Below are 18366 nucleotides of genomic sequence, written 5' to 3'. Positions count from 1 at the left end.
CACATTAACTTATTATTGTTAAAATATTTATAGTGCCCTGAGGCCCAGCAAGAAAGGTCAAGACACTACATGGAGGAAGACAAAGTCACAGCTCAGAAATGTTTACAATGTATACATACATGTGCCACTCAAAGGTTGTGGGAAAAGGGATACACTTACCTGCATACAATTTGATGCACATATCTACAGTGATAAGGCACTTGTCAGCCTCAGTGTTCCTTCCTCTGATGGGAGTGTGGCTGTGTAGGAAGTGAGAATAAATCCACATGAAAGCTGAGCAAAAGAGCAATCCGCTTCATCAACAGAAAGCGGCTAGACTCCCCTTCCCTCTCTCAACAGAACAGCTGACCAAAAGCTCGCAGACGGGGCTGTCTGGTGAACTGGGGGCCCTCTCTGTCGACAGAGGATCCCCAGAGCATGTACACGGCTTTTTCATCAGCAGAAACTGTCAAAGGCATTATTACTCAGGGGTTTTGCCAGTATTTCTTCGTTAGGGAGGAAGGTAACTCTTCACCTAGAAGAAACTTTTTCTCCCTGCAGTAAGTTGCTCATCCCTTTTTCTACACCCTCTCACTAGAAGAGAGGTTTATCAGAGGTTTTTAATTAGAGTCAGGTGTGTCTAATTAATCTGAGATAACCTCTTTTCAGTTCATAGGCAAAAGATCCTTCACCATTCTAGGACTGGTGTTCCTGCCTTCCACCACTCTCCTATAGTTGTAAGGTCTGACATTGTCATAGTGAGAATGCATTTTAAAAATAATGCACATTGAACCTCTCTCGTCTGGCACCTGGAGCCGGATGAGAGAATTTGCCAGACCACAGAACGTCAATAATGTCAAATAGCATTAACAACACTTTCACTGATTGCTGGGCTCATAGAAGACATTTAGGGTAAATTACAGCTAAACAGCAGCACAGAACACAGAGAGCCAGGACTGGCATTTGTAAATAAGCATTACGAGACCATGGGAAACTTGGCCACACCCATGATAAGTGGTCATCAGGTTAACTAAAATCATGCCGGATTATGGATGTTGTTGGACAAGAGAGTTTTGGATTAGAGACTTTCAACCTGTGTTGTTACAAGTAGATGATGTATCAATTATCTCCAGAGCACAGTCAACCTGTGGAATTTGCCAGGGGATGTCGTGACGGCCAAAACTATGACACTAAAGCCTAGATAAGTTCATGGAGGATAGGCCTATCAATGCTATTAGTCAGGATGGGAAGGCATGCAGCCCCACACTCCGAGTGTCCCTAGTCTCTGTCGGTCAGAAGTTAGAAGTGGATGAAAGAGGATAGATTACTTAATGATTGCCTGTTCTATTAATTCTCTCTGTAGCATCTGGTAATGGCTAGATGGATTACTGGTCTCACAAACTATGTTTGATCTTTTGTTCTTATCTGCCTTGAAAATCTGCCATCATTAATTGGCTGGTTTCTTATGGGCAGCAAAGCAGAAATTAATTCTGAGGAGTGACTTGACAGAGAAGGGACAAGGATATTATGGATCAGTTCTGGTTGGGAAATTCAAGAATAAGTGGCATCTCTCCAAACACAAATTTAGTTAGTGTGGAGGTAGATTCTACTCTGGAAAACAAAGTCCTACCACAAACTTCAGAAAGATACCAAAGAAACTGAATACACTAAGGTGCACAATGAAAAGCTGAAATGATCCACAGTAGGCCAAAATGACTCATACGTGACCAAGGTTGCATCTTGGTGGAAACCTGAAAATTAGTGTCCCATCAATTCACTGACCTGTCTGCACAGTACTTTCCAGCCATCTGAATAAAATATGTTTCTGAAAAAAGTTAAATTCCCTAAGCAGAATTTGTCGAGTTGTCTGCAAGTGCCAACTGATGTGCAGACAAGTGGACAAGCACCCAGCTATACAAAAATCACACATCACACCACATTACTGGCAAAAGCCTGTGCCAGCAGTTTGCAAAGACTTTTACAAACAAACCACATTTAAGATCTTCCAGGGTAATAAAGATCATATGACAGCCTAGACACTTTCAAAGGTTTAAAAACAAATAAATGTGCAGTTTACCTGCCAAGGACGTTCCACTGGTTTTATTACCATTGACAATGGAGCCAATGTTGTAAGAGAAGAGTGAAGTAGCCAATTCACACATCATGTTCTGTGTATAATCTAAACCTGCTCCTGCATGCATTTTGTTAAGAATGATGTTGTTGTTATTATTATTATTCAATATCCTCTTGCAGAGGCTACCTCATTTCAGTCACTCAACAAAGGCTTCTAACAGTTTTTAGAGCTGCAGAAGGAAGTCTTTTACCTAGTTGCAGATTAAAACTGGAAGTGACAATTTAATGAACCTTGACATTCTTCTGTACTGAAAAGGCTGGTACCGTAGTTGAAAGCCACCCCTATAAGCAAAGCATGTAATATAAAGTAGGCAAAAGGAGGGTGAAGTGGAATGCGTATGCCAAACTGCACAATTTTTCTGGAGGCTGCATACCACAATAATAAAATGCTGGGCTGCTATACCAGGCATTACAAATCACTCATTGGTTTTCTAACTATTTCGGTGCCTGTATGGTTCCCATTATTGTTACAATCTGAGCACCACCTGCCACAGATTAATGTTGCTTACCCTCAGGACGTTCCAGGGAGGTAAGGACATTTGACAAATGGCAGATTTGAGAATTCAACATACCTATTCTGAGTGCTTGACCAGTGCCTTAATCACAAGGACATACTTATAAGCAATAGAAATTATAATTGAATTGCAACTTAGTGTGCCAGTGATGTCCAGGCCTGCTGATGGGGGGCAGGGGTGAGGTCGAGAGGACAACTGCCCTGAGGCCCAGCGAGTCAAGGGGCCTGGGGCTGCCAGTGGTGGTGGCTAGAAACCTGGGCCCTTTAAATCACCACCAGAGCCCTGGGAGTTGCTATGGGCTGCGAGGGGGCATGCTGTGGTCTGGGAAGCACTCAGGACTGGCTGCTCCACACCCATCCCTTTGTTCAAAGCCCCACTCCTTTCAACAAAGTGAAACCAGGCTCCCTCATCACGCCCAAGGGTTCAGCAATTCTCATGGTCCCCCCATGATGTCCTTTTCACCATGAAGATGTATAGAGCAAGTCCTACACCACACTCCCTCAAAGACTCCACCATAAGAGGGCAACTTTAATATCCTAACACCTCAAATAGCAACCCAGTGAAAAGCACTGCAGTGGGGAAGCAGCAACTCAGCACACCTTCACCTCTCCCTGAGAAAATGTGCTACAGGTACACATATGCCCCAGTGGAGGGAAAGTTACAATAACTTTCAAGCAATTGCAATGACCTCTGGCAGAATTTCTAAAATCTGGGAGACACCCTTTGCCCTGCTAGGGGGAAGCAGGAGTGAATGGAGTCCAGTGGAGTTTTCTCTATTGGAAGTTTAATGAAAGGTCCATCTTTTGAAAGCACAGAGTTCACCTGTTCTTCTTGTTTTTAGCTTCTATTTCAACAAAGCACTTTAACTACCTCAGGGTTTTGCACAGCTCCAATTTTCTGTAACAAATCTGATGGCAGATGAATATTACCTATAAATTATTCTGACAGCATTCCATGTTACCTCGTGTGGTCGAGCCAAAACTGAATAACATTCAAATCTTCATGGACTGAAAGACAGAAAAGAAGCTGATGAGCTGGAAAAGCAAATGGTGTTGCAACCTTAGGCAATTAGCTGCATCAGTAGTGATGCACCAACCTGGCATACAACCATGCATTGTCTGTTTGGTGCCATGTGTGAAATGGGTTGGTGATGCCAGTGCGCTTCATCTTGGACATTGTCCCCTCTGCTGAGACAGCAAAGGAAGGTATCAAGTACTGCCAACTAAGCTCTCAGAGGAGTAGCCGTGCTGGACTGTATCTGTAAAAATAAGGAGTCCTTTAGCACCTTAGGGCATAACATTTTGTGGTTGTACCCATGAAAGCTTATGCCCTAATAAATCCATTAGTCTCTAAGGTGCTACAGGACTCCTCATTGTTTTGTCAGCAAGACAGTGGTTCCCAACCTTTTCAATAACACGGCATGCTTCAGTGAGATGAACAATTCCACAGCACACCCACTTTTTCCAGCTCTAATTGCTTATAACGAGCACATTTACTATGTCTACAATCTTCTAGAGAGGTTTGCAGCATAGTACTACATACAACAAGCTATACAAGGATCAAATGCATTAATGTGTAAAATCCACCACAGAATACACCGTCATAGACAGTGAATACAGATGCATTTTTAAAAGCTACTCAGTGGCATGCTAGGGATGTTGAGTAAATGAATAACCACTGAAAGCAGGCTCCCCTCCCCTGCCAGCCCATTGCAACCAGGACACAGAATTTAAACACCATCCCAGCAACAACAGGCTCCCACCCACCCCCTTGCCACAGCAGGGAGTGAGGGTGGGCTCCTCACCAGCTCACTGGGGCTGGGAAACAGCATTTCAGCTGCCTCCTGGCATGAATTGAGTCCTGTGGGTACATCATTTTTCACTCACGGTGGCTCTGCAAAGGGGAAATTAACAGAATTTCATGGCACACTGGGAGAGTTCTCACAGTACACTGGTTGAAAACCACTGAGCTAAGATGTTAGCTTTTGCCATATGGATACCCAGGAAATGGACCAATAACACATAGATATAAACTCATTGATGATTGTTCACAGCCATCAAATAGTATAAATGTTTGGTCAATAATAACTCAGGTGGAACTCAAACAGCTGACCCGGAGGTGAATACCTTTGTATTTCATTACTAATCCTCTGACTCATCCAGTGCCTCTTTTCTTTTTAAGTAAGGTCTCTGCAAGGGTTTCAGATATCACTTAATGGAATGTGGATATTAAATGTATGCAGATCCATAGCATTTCAGGGTAGAACTGCATTCCACCATCTCCCATTATAAACACCATCTCCTCCTCCTCCTCTTCAAATCTGTCAAAAAGTCAGACAGAAGAGTCTGCAGACTCCAGAGGTAAATCCCTATTTCTGCAAGGCAAGTGCTATTGCAGAAATGGAAAGTCACAATGAAAATAGCTTCCACATACAGAATATCACATAGACTTTCTACAAACTTTGGTTTGTAATATCCTGGAATAATGAGCATGTGTCTCTGAAAGTTGAGCAAATAGTTTTGCCATGGTTTTAGTGCTGCGATATAAGAGAACTCCCATAGATATTAGATATTATTCAGAGGAAGGGATCCACAGCTGCACCTGAACGACATTATAAGCATCAATTGCTATGATCATCTTGGGGCACTTACTTTCCTCATTGCATGACATTCTTTAGAGCTATGCAAAACTCAGCAGTTTTGATTCATGGAGATTCTTTTTTTTTGTTTTGTTTTTTGGGTGTTTTTTGTTGTTGTTGTTTTTTATCCCCATAATTGTACTTCAACACTGAATCAATTCCAAAAACTAAAACTGGAACTCCATTGAACCTATTTTTTCCTACTTTTTTTTCCCTTTAGAACAGTGGTGCCCAAGAGAAATTTAACCAATCACCACAGTCCCCCACCCCCCACCAGGCATTGTCCCCCCTGACAGCCAGGCACCCTCCCCCCATGAGATTACTCACTTGAAGCCAGGCAAGCCTCCCTGTGCTGAAGCTGCACTGCAGCAGAAGCTACTGCTGCATGAGCCACCCCAGGTTGAAGTCACTCCACTCTAGCCACCCTGCAGCTGGGACCCTCCAGAGCCGGAGGAGCTGCATTCTCCGCTGCTGCTACATGCTTTTCCCACTATGTGGTGGGGCGCTGGCAGAGAGCGGCCAGAGGGTCGCCTCACACGTGCGGCTCTCCTGAGCCACGTTTCGCCACACTACACTGCCCCATTCATCACAAGTGGCGAATGGGGTGGGGGGCATATTGGAAACTGCAGCTTCAGAAACCCATAGTTTCTTTAGAAACCCAAAGAAGTTCTTTCTCCAGCAATTTCTTTTCAGTATTCACCTGCTAAAGGGTGAATTCCTCATTGCCACTGCGCCTTTTCAGCTTCTTCATTTTGGCTTCCACCTTCTCTTTCAGAGGGGTAGTTTTGTGAAATCGTCTTTCACACAAACATTTGAGATAAGGCTGTCGTTAGACCTGCATAGATTCCTTTCCAGCGCTACTTTCACAGATCTTGGTAGTTCTATCTGTTCCTTGCTCAGAAGTGTGACATTTTATATTACCTGTCCCCATTAGTGACAAAAGGAGATGTGCTCTGTTTATGGAAGTAGCTGCTTATCTCATTTCTCGTCACAAACTTGCAGTAATCTCTCTGGGTTGATTTTAATTCAGCCAGATTGATGCTGCTACATGTTCAGTTAAATTCTGAGGCAAGGCACTAAAGTGAATCATCCTCCAGTCTAGGAGATGCAAACTGGCACCCTCACGACTTGTGTTTACTGCCTGACCAGCATGTAGTTCTGTATCACTGGCTGCATGTTTGCCTTCTCTATGTGGAACGGTTCCTTTCTTGCTGCATTCAGGACCCTCCTTCCCAATCATTGGACATACCAGCTATCTTTAAGGCAATGTATAACACACTTCACTTTCTGTGTTCTGACATACCCCTTGTGTGCCTTATCACAGACTGTGCTACATTCCATGTCTGATTCCACTGTTTTGTATGATTCCACTATTTCCACAAACTGACTGATGTCCTCAAATCTGTCTAACATGAGTTTTGGCTCAGCCCTAATCCAAAGCCCAGGAATGATTCCTGCTAATTTAAACAAGCCCTCAGTTAGGCTCTGAGAGCTCATTTGTAGAGCTCGGTTGTTGAACAATGTGGCAAAATTTGCACCTGGATGTCATAAACCAAATTAATAACATCACATGGGAAAGCTACGTGGCATAAAAACAGTCTCACCTGGGACTTATCTTGCTTGCCTGAAAGCCAGTGCTTGATTGCCCCTGTTACTTTTCTGAAAAGGCACCAGTCAGAATGTTTTATTCCATCCCTTAGAAGGCCTCACTCCCTTTTTCTAGGTTCCAGCCACTGGAGCTTTAAGTTTGCTAGTCTCCTGCCCACTGAAGGCCAAGGCTGAAGTGAAAAAAGGAGACAAAAGAGGGGGAAATCCAAGTTTGAATGGCAAACACTGGACTGGTAACAGCAACGTTCATTCTGAATAATTTCATGCTTATAATAAATGGGCATTTGTCCTTCAGATTCTACAATATGTTGCACATGACAAATCACAGAATCAAAGAAAGTAGATGTGGGAAATATGTAACAGGCTACATTTAGTCCCTATTCTGGGTAATAATTTTCCTTTCAATATCTCCCAGTTGTTTGTCCATTCTAACTTTCAATCCCTGCAGGTATCTTTCCAAAGACAGATGAAAACTGGAGAAAGGGATTCCAATCTGACATTTAAAAAGAACTTATATTTGACATGGTATTTTTGGTTTTCAAATATAAGTTAAATTATTTTCTTCCCTGATTCATTACCAACACAAAAATTCACAGTGCACATAAATGTAATGTTTAGACTCTGATTTCCAGCATTTATTTCTATATTTACATCACTCATTTTTAGTCCCCAAGGATAATATGTATGAAATTAATCATCAGGTATTGCTGATTAATCATCACGCAGATGCGAGCAATTCATATATACATTGTTTTTACTTTTCAACTGAACAGGTGGTCACCTCAAATATTTCTCAAACTTGAGAAAGATCCCCTGAATGAATTCATGTACAAAGAACACTCTGGCCATGTCTACACTTAGTAAAAACTTCAAAATGGCCATGCTAATGGCCAGATGGAAGAAAACTAATGAGGCACTGAAATGCATATCATTAGCATGCTGGCAGCTGCAGCACTTCAAAATTGCCGCATTTCGCTGCCATGCGGTTCATGTACACCAGGTTCCTTTTGAAAAGGACCCCACCAACTTCAAAATCCCCTTATGCCTATGAGTTCCATTTCAAAGTGCCACAGCTTCCAGCATGCTAAGGAGGTGCTGAATATGCATTTCAGTGCCTCATTAGTATTCTTAGATCTGGCCATTAGCATGGCCATTTCAAAGATTTTACTAAGTGTCGACATAGCCTCTGAAACAAATTAACGTCTTTAGTTGTAAGGGTGGAATGTGGAACAATATAACTGAGTTAAAAGAATGCTCATGTTTACACAGAAAACAGATACACAATATCTGCAAGGTAAAAAGGCAGCATCATAGGCGAGTACATTAAAATGACAAAGGCAGGAAGAAAAAAGGGGGGATTTTTTAAAACCTAAGTATAGGAAAGAAAGTTTTCCTCTTGCAAATACCCAAACACCAGGGCTATGTCTACACTAGCCCAAAACTTCGAAATGGCCAAGCAAATTTCAAAGATTACGAATGAAGCGCTGAATTACATATTCAGTGCCTCATTAGCATGCAGGTGGCTGTGGCACTTCCAAATTGCTGTGGCTCACTCCCTCCCCATGGAGGCAATGATTCAAACTAGGAGTCAGATACAAATACAAGAAACTACTGGTCACTTTTGTCCAAAGATGACCTCATTAGTAGAAACATGTTGGCTACGTTTACACTAGCATTCGTCCTTTGAAAGAGGCATGCAAATAAAGGAAATTGAAAATGCAAATGAGCCACAGAGTTACATATCTGGCACCTTATTTGCATATTCTTATTTCAAAGGAGCTTCTTTCAAAAGACGAAAACCAGTTTAGATGCAGCTCTTTCTAAAATAATCTTTGAAAGATCCCTTCTTCCTAAAAAAAAATTGACTGCTTTTTTGTTTTGATAGACTACACACTCACACTGATATCTGTCTTTCACTGCACTCTAAAATCTCAAGTGATGAACATTCCTCAGCTTCCATGGAAAGTTTATTCCAGCACTTCATTCCCTAGAAAGGATGTTTTTCTTCATGTTCAACTTAAACCTTCTTTGCTTCAATTTAAGCCCATTGTCTCATGTCCTAAAAGAGGTTGAGACCATTTTTTGCCTCCTTCTTGTAATAACATTTTAGATACCTAAAAGCTGTTCTCATGTCCCCTTTCAGGATTCTCTTTTCCAGTCTAAATAAAGTCTTTTTTTCAGTTTTCCCACATAGATCATATTTTCTAAACTTTTAATAATTTTTGTTGCTCTTTGGACTTTTTCCAATTTGTCCACATCTTTTGTGAAATGTGGGACCCAGAACTGGACACAATAATCCATTTGAAGTCTAATTAGTGCAGAGTACAGCAGAATGTTTACTGCTCATTTCTTGTTTACACCGCTCCTGCTGATACACCCCAGAATTATTTTTGCTTTTTTCTGCAGCCGAGTTACACTGTTGACTCATATTTAGCTTGCGATCCACTATGATCACTACATCCCTTTCTGAAGTACTTATTCTTAGGTTGTCATTTCATTTCCAATTTTGCATGTGGACAACTGATTAATCCTTCCTAAGTTAAGTAATTTGCATTTGTCCATCCTAAATTTCATCCTATTTACCCCTCAGACCATTTCTCCTGTTTGTCCACATCATTTTGAATTATAACCCTATCTTCCAAAAAATTGCAGCCCCTTGAAGGTTGGTATCATTCTCAAACTTTATAGATGTTCTACCTTTGTCGTTACCTAATTCATTGTTGAAAGTATTGAACAAACCTGGACCCAGACCTGAGCCCTGTGGAACTCCACTCATACCCTTCTGGCATAACAGTGAGATACTGATAACTACTCTTTAGCTGTGTCTACACTACAGAGTTTTGTCTACAGAAGAGGCCTTCTGCCAACAAAACTAGGGAGCATCCACACTACAAATGTGTTCTGTCTGGACTCTCAACAGAGCACAACCTTTTCCCCAGCAGAGTTATGTCTTGAAAGTTTGAGGCACAGTGCCTCCGTAGACAGATTCTGCAGACAGAAAAATAGTGTAGACACTTGGGGGAGCCCTCTGTTGACAGAGGGGGCTTCCAGTTCACCTGGCAGCCCTATTTGCAGAGCTTCTGGTTGGATGTTCTCTCAACAGAAGGCTGGGCAGTCTGGCTGCTCTCTGGCAACAGAGGGCGTTGATGGGGGAGCCCCTATTAGGTGTGGGCATGTTCTGTAGACAGAGGTTCCATTGGCAAAACTCTGTTGACAGTGACCTCTGTATACAGAATTTTGTATTGTTGACCTAGCTTCTGGGAATTGTTATCCACCCAGTTATGCAACCACCCTATACTAACTCCATCTGGATTGTATTTCCCAATTTGTTAATAGGAAGGTCATGCAAGGCTTTATCAAATGCCTTACTAAAGTCTAATTATACCACATCTACTACTTTCCCCACATCCACAAGGCTTGTTACCCTGTCAAAGAAAGCTATTAATTTGGTTTGATGTGATTTGTTCTTTATAAACTCATGCTATTACTTATCTCTTTATTCTAGATGTATGCAATCTGATTCTTTAACTATTTGCTCCATTATCTTCCCTGGTACAGAAATTAAGCTTACTGGTCTGTTAATTTCCTGGGTTGTCCTTATTTCCCTTTTTTACAGATGGGCACTGTATTTGTCCTTTTCCAGTTTTCTGGGATCTCTCCCATTGCCATGACTTTTAAAAGATACTAACTAATGGCTCAGGTATCTCCTCAGCTAAGTTCCTTCAGGGGTGGCTGCACAAAGTAACTTATCTCCCTGCTGGCTCCAACACAGAGCTGCTATGGCTACTCCGTGCTGCATTTGTGGGAGGGGAACTAAATTTTACCCCTCTATGCTTGTGTTATTTGTTTATATTCCTCCCTTGTAATTTGACCTCATTTCCACTTTTTATATTCCTCCTTTTCATTCTTAAATCATTCAAGATTTCCTGGTTAAGCCATAGTGATCTCTTGCCGTACATTCTATCTTTCCTACGCAATGCAATAGCTTGCTTTTGTGCCCTTAATAATGTTTCTTAGAAAAACTGTGAATTGTCTTCAGCTGCTTTTTGCTTTATACCTGCTTCCTGTCAGATCTTACCTACCAACTCCTCAAGTTTGCTAAATCTGCCTTCTTGAAATCCACTATTTATTTTGCCGTTCTTCCTCCTACTATTCCTTAGAACCATGAACTCTATCATTTCAGGAACACTTTCACCCAAGATGCCTTCCTCTTTCAAATTCTCAAGTAGTTCTTCCCTATCGTTCAAAATTAAATCTACAACTTCACCCATAGTAGCTTTCTCCAGCGTCTGAAATAAAAAATTGTCTTCCGTACATTCTGAGAACATGCTAGATAATCCGAGCTCTGCTGTGTTATTTTCCAAACAGATATCTGGGCAGTTGAAGTCCCCCATCACCACCACGTCCTGTGCTTTGGAAGATTTTCTTAGTTGTTTTTTAAAAAAGACTTACCTGCCTGTTCTTTCTGGTTAGGTACTCTTCAGTAGATCCCTACTCAAGACATCACTGCATTTTTTACTCCTCTTATCCTTACCCAGATACTCTGAACAAGTCAGTCTCCTATTTCATTCTCATCCTTAGACCATATATATTACTACATAAGACAATACCTCTTTCCTTTTTTTTCCTTCCTGAGCAAGCTGTACCTTTATATACCAGTATTCTAGTCATGCCTTTTATTCCACCAATTCTCTACAACTAATGTAAATCATAAATCTGCTTATTTCAATGGAGCTAATCCACTTTACATCAGCTGAGGATCTGGCCCAATTTGTGTACTTAGAAAGGACACTTAACATCCATAAGCCTCCTATCCTGTGAGTCCTCATTTGGGAACATTATTCTGACTCATGCACTTATATTTGAGCTGAGTGTGATGCATTTTCCACTTGACTCAACTTCTTTTTTTTTAAGTACAGTAACATAACACAACGCATTTGACGGCTGAAATCATCAGCACTTTCCAACGGTGGGTGCCATTGCTCCTATAACAAAGGATGAGGCAGGAAGTATGAGGAGAGGAGAATTTTCTTGAAAGAGTTATAAAAATAAGATTTTATTTTGCTTTGCTTTGTTTTATTGTCAACAAATTCCAATTCTTTCCCTAGGGTGAAATTAGAAAACTGTCAGGCAAAGACGTTGTATTCCTATAAATAAATGGGTCAAGTACCTAAGATATCTACAATCACACTCAATTTTTCCAAGGCTAGAAAAATAAACTTGTTACAACAGGGCAAAAGTAATTTAAGTCAATGGGCAATTGGAGCTCCACATATGAATTCAAATTTTGATAGTCTTTGGGCTTGCTCAATGTCCCTCCTAAGGGGATGAATGGCTATGAGTTTCCAAATTTTGCCTGGGGAGCTTAGGGAGGATTTTCTGTTAAAAGTCCTATATGTAGGGGAGAACACCATCCCAGAGTTCTATTGACAAATAAACAGATCTATTCCAGAAACCTGTCTCTTTTTTATTTTTGGCAATGGTAATCAAGAGTAATTTGTTCATAAAAGCGACAGCAACAGCAGCAACTTCTCATGAGCTTCACTAATAAAAAAAAACTTTCAAATTTTCACATTCTGTGGAGTGATCCAAACCAATGAGCTGCTGTGTTACTGCCTGTCCTGTGACCATGAGTACCTCAGAATGCTCTGCTTCTAAAATATCCTAGGCTGTGGTTTCGGAAAGAAAGGGCTTTCAAAACCAGGGGGTCATTTTGAAAGGTCCCCGGCTATACAGGCAGTGTGCATTTCAAAATCAGCAATTTTGAAGTGCGTGCAGCTGCCACTATGCTAATGAGGCACTACATATTCATGGCAGCGCCTCATCAGCATATTCTGAAGTGCCACATTACCACAGCTCCTTCGAAAGGAGGGTTCTACTGTGGCCACAGTCCTAGAGATTCCGAGCCAGCATATAAACATGCACTGGCATAAGTGTATAAACCAGCTCTGATTCAGCCATTCTGATTCCATCAGCCTGCTGGTTACAAAACTGGTCCAGTGTGACCTCCACCAGTCTTGGTTATGTTAGGCAAGATAAACAAAGTACCTTCTAATCCCAAATTTTCCCCAAACTGGGACCTCTGCTGTGTGCAGCCCTCTCCTGGGCCATTCAGAGAGGGTCTAAGGTTTGTTCCTTCCTTTAAAGATACGTTACCCAGAGCGTGCCACATTAACTGAAAGTAACATACACATTAAATCAAACATAGTGCTTCAGCAGTGCCTAATACAGGGGAATAATAACTTCTCCAGAGCTGCTGGAAATGCTCCTCCTAACCCACTGCAGAGGACATTAGCCTTCTTGGCTACATGGGTACAATGCTGACTCCTGCCCAGCTTCTCATCCCCTGTACTCCCAAGGTCTTTTTTGCTGCACTGCTAACTAGGCAGTCTGTCCCCAGCCCATAACGGTGCTTGGGATTCTTCCTTCCAAGTGCAGAACTCTGCCCTTGTCCTTGTTGAATCTCATCAGATTTCTTTTGGCCCCAATCCTCCAATTTGTCTAGGTCACTCTGGATCCTAGCCCTACCCTCCAACATACCTACTTCTCCCCCAGCATCTTACTGTCATCTGCAAATATGCTGAGAATGCAATCCATCCCCTCATCCAGCTCATTAATAAAGGTGTTGAACAAGACCTGCCCTAGAATCAATCCTTGGGCTCCCCAATTAAAACCAACCACAAACCAGACATCAAGCCACTAGTCAGTATCCGTTGGGTCCATCCACCTAGCCAGCTTTCTATTAAGCAAATACAAGAAAAAAAAAGCCAAAAAAAAGCCTTTGCATTGTTTTGTTTAGGTAACTCTCTCTGGACTCAATATCTTACCTTCCACATCATACTTTCCGCCTTCTTTGAACTGCCAGTTCACTACACAGACACTAAGCCACACTTCTTTACTATCTAAAATATACAATATCCCTTCTGCAACTGTGATCAGAAAGTGATCATGGTTCAGCACAGATATAATATACTGAAAAAGTTCATTCTGAACACACCCCTTTTGTTTAATCTACTGTGCCATTTCCTCCTCCTCTCAAAGCACTTCAGATTTGCCACCGGTTTTAGTGACACAATTTTGATGTAAGGGAAACATTTAGGTGCTGAGTCACAAACCTAATTGGCACCTTGAGGCTGGTGATGGAAAGTGAGCACATCTGTTGAGTGACTGGAAGCTTGCAAGTTCTATTTCCAATACTCATAAAGAATTTCTTATAGCTCTAATTTTAAATTTTTGAAGACCCTAATTAGGATAAAGTCTAAGTGCTTTATTTTTGTGTAATTCAGCAAGACCTGGGGCAACCTCTTGGCATAGACAATGGAAGTGCTATTTAGAAAAAATTATCTGATATATGTTCATGCACAAGATGATTGCTTTTCTCAGGAGTAGTACTTACTGATTTCAACTACCTACAAGTTAAGAAGTCGTATCTGATATTGTGATATGCAATTACATGTAAAAATTTCCATAACATTGCCAACTAACTGTGGACTTTCTGTACGTTCATTCAGTATATGCCTTTCCAGAATGAATTGTACTTGGGCAATTTAAAATATGGTAAGACATCCAACAAAGATCAGAGGGCAAATTGGGTGATTTTGAAATGTAACAGTTCCTTTTCATTACAAACCACTTGGGGAAATAATATTGAACCCATCCAAGTTTCACAGGTTCAGAGCATCTGAAAAGCACCCAAACACTATTGGTGTTTTTAACATTTCTTTGTGATTATTTTATAGACATGATGTCACTGTTTCACCTTCTTTTACTAATCACCAGTTGACACTGCTGCCAGAAAGCAAAGCAATAATGCAGCAGTGTTATGAACGGAAAATGCTGCAACATGGTGTGTGTTGTGCTTTAAAGGGAGGCCTAGTTTAGTTTAGGGATTTGGACGTAGTTCCTTTTACAGGTAGCTGTTTAGACAGAGTTAAAATGAAATTGAATCCAGAGGATTCCAACTATATCCTGTTCTGTTTACTAATGTTATTTTTCTTCCCTAAAGTCTTGTGAATTTAAGTGCTTAGGAAAGGGAAAGCTGACAACATACTGGTTTCAGCACAGCATAGGAAATCTAAGAGCTGTACAAACATCACAACATAAAATACTAAGGACCTCAGTTCTTACTGAATCTGTGACATATCTATCTAGGGCTACTGCTAGAAAGGCAGCTACTCAGCAGATTGATACTAGTACAATCTATTTCTGATCCAATGGGCCCCACTGTCCAGTTTTTACACATTCACACATCTAGGCTATGGCCACGCTTGGCCCAACCTTCGAAATGGCCATGTTAATGGCCAAATCGAAGAATATTAATGAGGTGCTGACTTGAATATTCAGCTCCTCATTAGCATTCGCATGCGTCCGGCCTTGGCACTCCAAAAGTGCCGCTTTTGAAAGCGCATGGCTCAATGAGGCTACACGGGGGTCCTTTTCAAAAGGACCCCCTATAGCCATGCCAAGCCACGTGTGTTCAAAAGTGGCACTTTCGAAGCACCATGGTAAATGCTAATGAGGCGCTGAATATTTAAGTAACCGCCTCATTAGTATTCTTCGATTTGGCCAGAAGGTTTGACCAAGTGTGGCCACAGCCATAGATAACAGATAGGAAAAAGGGAATTTCAAAGATGGCAGTGTCCTCTTAAAAAGGACCCGAGTGTAAACAAGCCGCGCAGCAGCACAAAGCGGCAATTTCGAAGTGCTCCATTTCAGTGCCTCATTAGTATTAGTATTCTTCAAACTGCCCATTAGCATGGCCATTTTGAAGTTTTTGCTAAGTGTAGATGTAGCTGTAGTGTTTAATCAAAGAGGCCACAGAGCTAACACAATGATTTTGTGTCTAATTGCATCTGTTTGATAAAGCCTAGTAATTCTGACATTTAAGAGCTAAAAACCACCACTGATTTTTCTCTCAAAACAGTTCCTCATACTGTGGACAACTCCATCAATACAACGGAAGGAACTACCAAAAAGTCATACACATTTATGCAAGAAGAGGTTACATGTTTATGTCACGATGGTGGCCATGATAAGGATTTTGCTTTGTGTGTGTGTGTGTCTAGAATTTATACAATGGTGGTTTCCTAGCTGCCCAGGTGTGTAGCTTCATATGTTAAGTATATGTTTAGTGCCTAACCATTGTGAATCGTTATAGGACTGTGCAATGCAGAATTGTCAATGAAATGGTGATGAAGAGAGACAAAGTATAGTCAGACCGATATACAAACAAAAGGGATGCTCAGAAATCTTGGGCATGGGAGAACTGTACTCTTCCTTCATGTTTGGTCAAGCCCAGATGCCTGCTGTTCCACCTAAGGCAGTTTCTCTGCCATTAGAAACTTCTCTTTCACCGGTTTGTAATTAAAGATGATTTATAATTCCACCTACCTTCAGAAAAGTTCCAGGAAATGTTTTTGACACAGCCTCCACACAATCACAAAAAAGACATGCAACATGGCCACTCCCTTATTCCCTATGTGGACGCAAGTAACAATTCCACTGTATGGAAACCCTACAGAACAAAAAGAGCATATTCCTCTTTTCCAGTCTTTCCCCCAGCATTTGGACTTATTACTGTTTCAGTCTTCTTAACTTTCTGGGTAAGAAACAGCTCTTGATCAAACATGAAAACTGGACAAAATAACTGAATCCAGTCAGATTTCAGTTAAAATATAAAAGCTGGATGTAGATGAGCAAAGTGTGACTAACAGAATAATGGGCACCCCAGTTTGGGGCAGAAAGGAGACTTTGCACAGGCACTAAAATTCATTATTTTAACTTAACTAGGCCACCCAGGTAGCAGTGCTATAAACAATGTAGCAGCAGATATACAGGTGACCACAGGGCTTCCTTCACCTCATCCTGTCATTATTTGAGTAAAGCCTTTGGAAAACATCTTACTCCTGGCATAATTGACATCAAAAGTAATAGAAAGTGGCAGGCCCAGGGCTCTATCTGAGGCACCCTGTGATCTTTTTAAACTGCAGGCAGAATAAGTGACTCACAGTAAAATCAAGGACTAGCAACTCAAGACATGACAGCATTCATTAGCTGATGCCACTGTATCATTTTTAAAAGTTCCAACTTACAAGGATGACAGGATTTAGAAGAGCATGGAAGAGGAACTTGGCAGGCTATTATTTCCTAGAGCGAGAAGACATGGCCACATGCAATTCTGAGGAGAAAACAAGTTCCCCTGAGTTGACAGTGCTGTAATACTGATAATTACTGAGACTGCCCCATGCCACTGCAAGCACAATGGGCTGGTCTCATCTGAGGAGTTCAGTGTCAGCCAGGAAGCACTTTGCTGCATGTAATTCCCTCCCTAGCTCTACCCGGCACAAATGTTTCCCTTGTTCATTCGCTGTTATATCTTCCTATATTTATATAGGGCCTGTTAAATAATCAGAACCACAGAAAGTGCCTTACCACTTCTGGCATTTGCTCAGATGGTACCCACCTACCTAAGGAGCAGACATTTATCCTCAGAGTTCCTTTTCTCTTGTTTATTTGTGGGAAGCTACATTCCAGACCAGTTTTTTTTTGTTTGTTTGTTTTTGTAATATACATACTGATATTAAGTCCTGTGTTGTACTTCCTGCAACAGGCCCCTTTCTGCACTCAGGATACTGCAAGGAAGGAGCCTGGCTTCCATACTAGCTGGCACCCCTCAGCCCCAGGTACATGGCCTGCCAGCTAAGAGTTGTGGCTAGGCCCACAGCCAGCTGTGAGAATGCACACTGCTCATTGGCAAAGAACATAAGAACAGCCTTACTGGGTCAAACCATAGGCCCATCAAAACCAGTATTCTGTCTTCCAACAGTGGCCAATGCCAGGTGCCCCAGAGGGAATGAACAGAGCAGGTAACCATCAAGTGATCAACTCCCTGTCACCCATTTCCATCCTCTTGCAAACAGAGGCTAGGGACACCATCCATACCCATCCTGGCTAGTAGCTATTGGTGGACCTATCCTCCATGAATTTATCTAGTTCTTTTCTAAACTCTACTATAGTCTTGGTCTACACAACATTCTCCAGCAAGGAGTTCCACAGGTTAACTGTGTGTTGTGTAAAAAAATATTTCCTATTGTTTGTTTTAAACCTGCTGCCTGTTAATTTCATTTGATGACCCCTAGTTCTTGTGTTGTGAGGAGTAAGTAACAATTCCTTATTTATTTTCTCCATACCAGTAATGATTTTATATACTTCGATCATATCCCCTCTTAATCGTCTTTTTTCCAAGCTAACAACAGAATCACAGAAGCACAGAATCACAGGGCGAGAAGGGACCTTAGGAGGTCATCTAGTCCAGCCCCCTGCTTCAAGCAGGATCAACCCCTACTAAGTCATCACAGCCAGGACCTTGTCCAGCCGGGACTTAAAAAACACAAGGGATGGAGAATCCACCACCTCTCTAGGCAACGCATTCCAATGCTTCACCACCCTCCTGGTGAAGTAGTTTTTCCTAATATCTAACCTGCACCTCTCCCT

Source organism: Carettochelys insculpta, chromosome 1 (assembly GCF_033958435.1).
Source record: "Carettochelys insculpta isolate YL-2023 chromosome 1, ASM3395843v1, whole genome shotgun sequence".
Taxonomy (NCBI): domain Eukaryota; kingdom Metazoa; phylum Chordata; order Testudines; family Carettochelyidae; genus Carettochelys; species Carettochelys insculpta.
The sequence above is the reverse complement of the archived record's forward strand: the minus strand, read 5'-3'. Positions refer to the sequence as shown.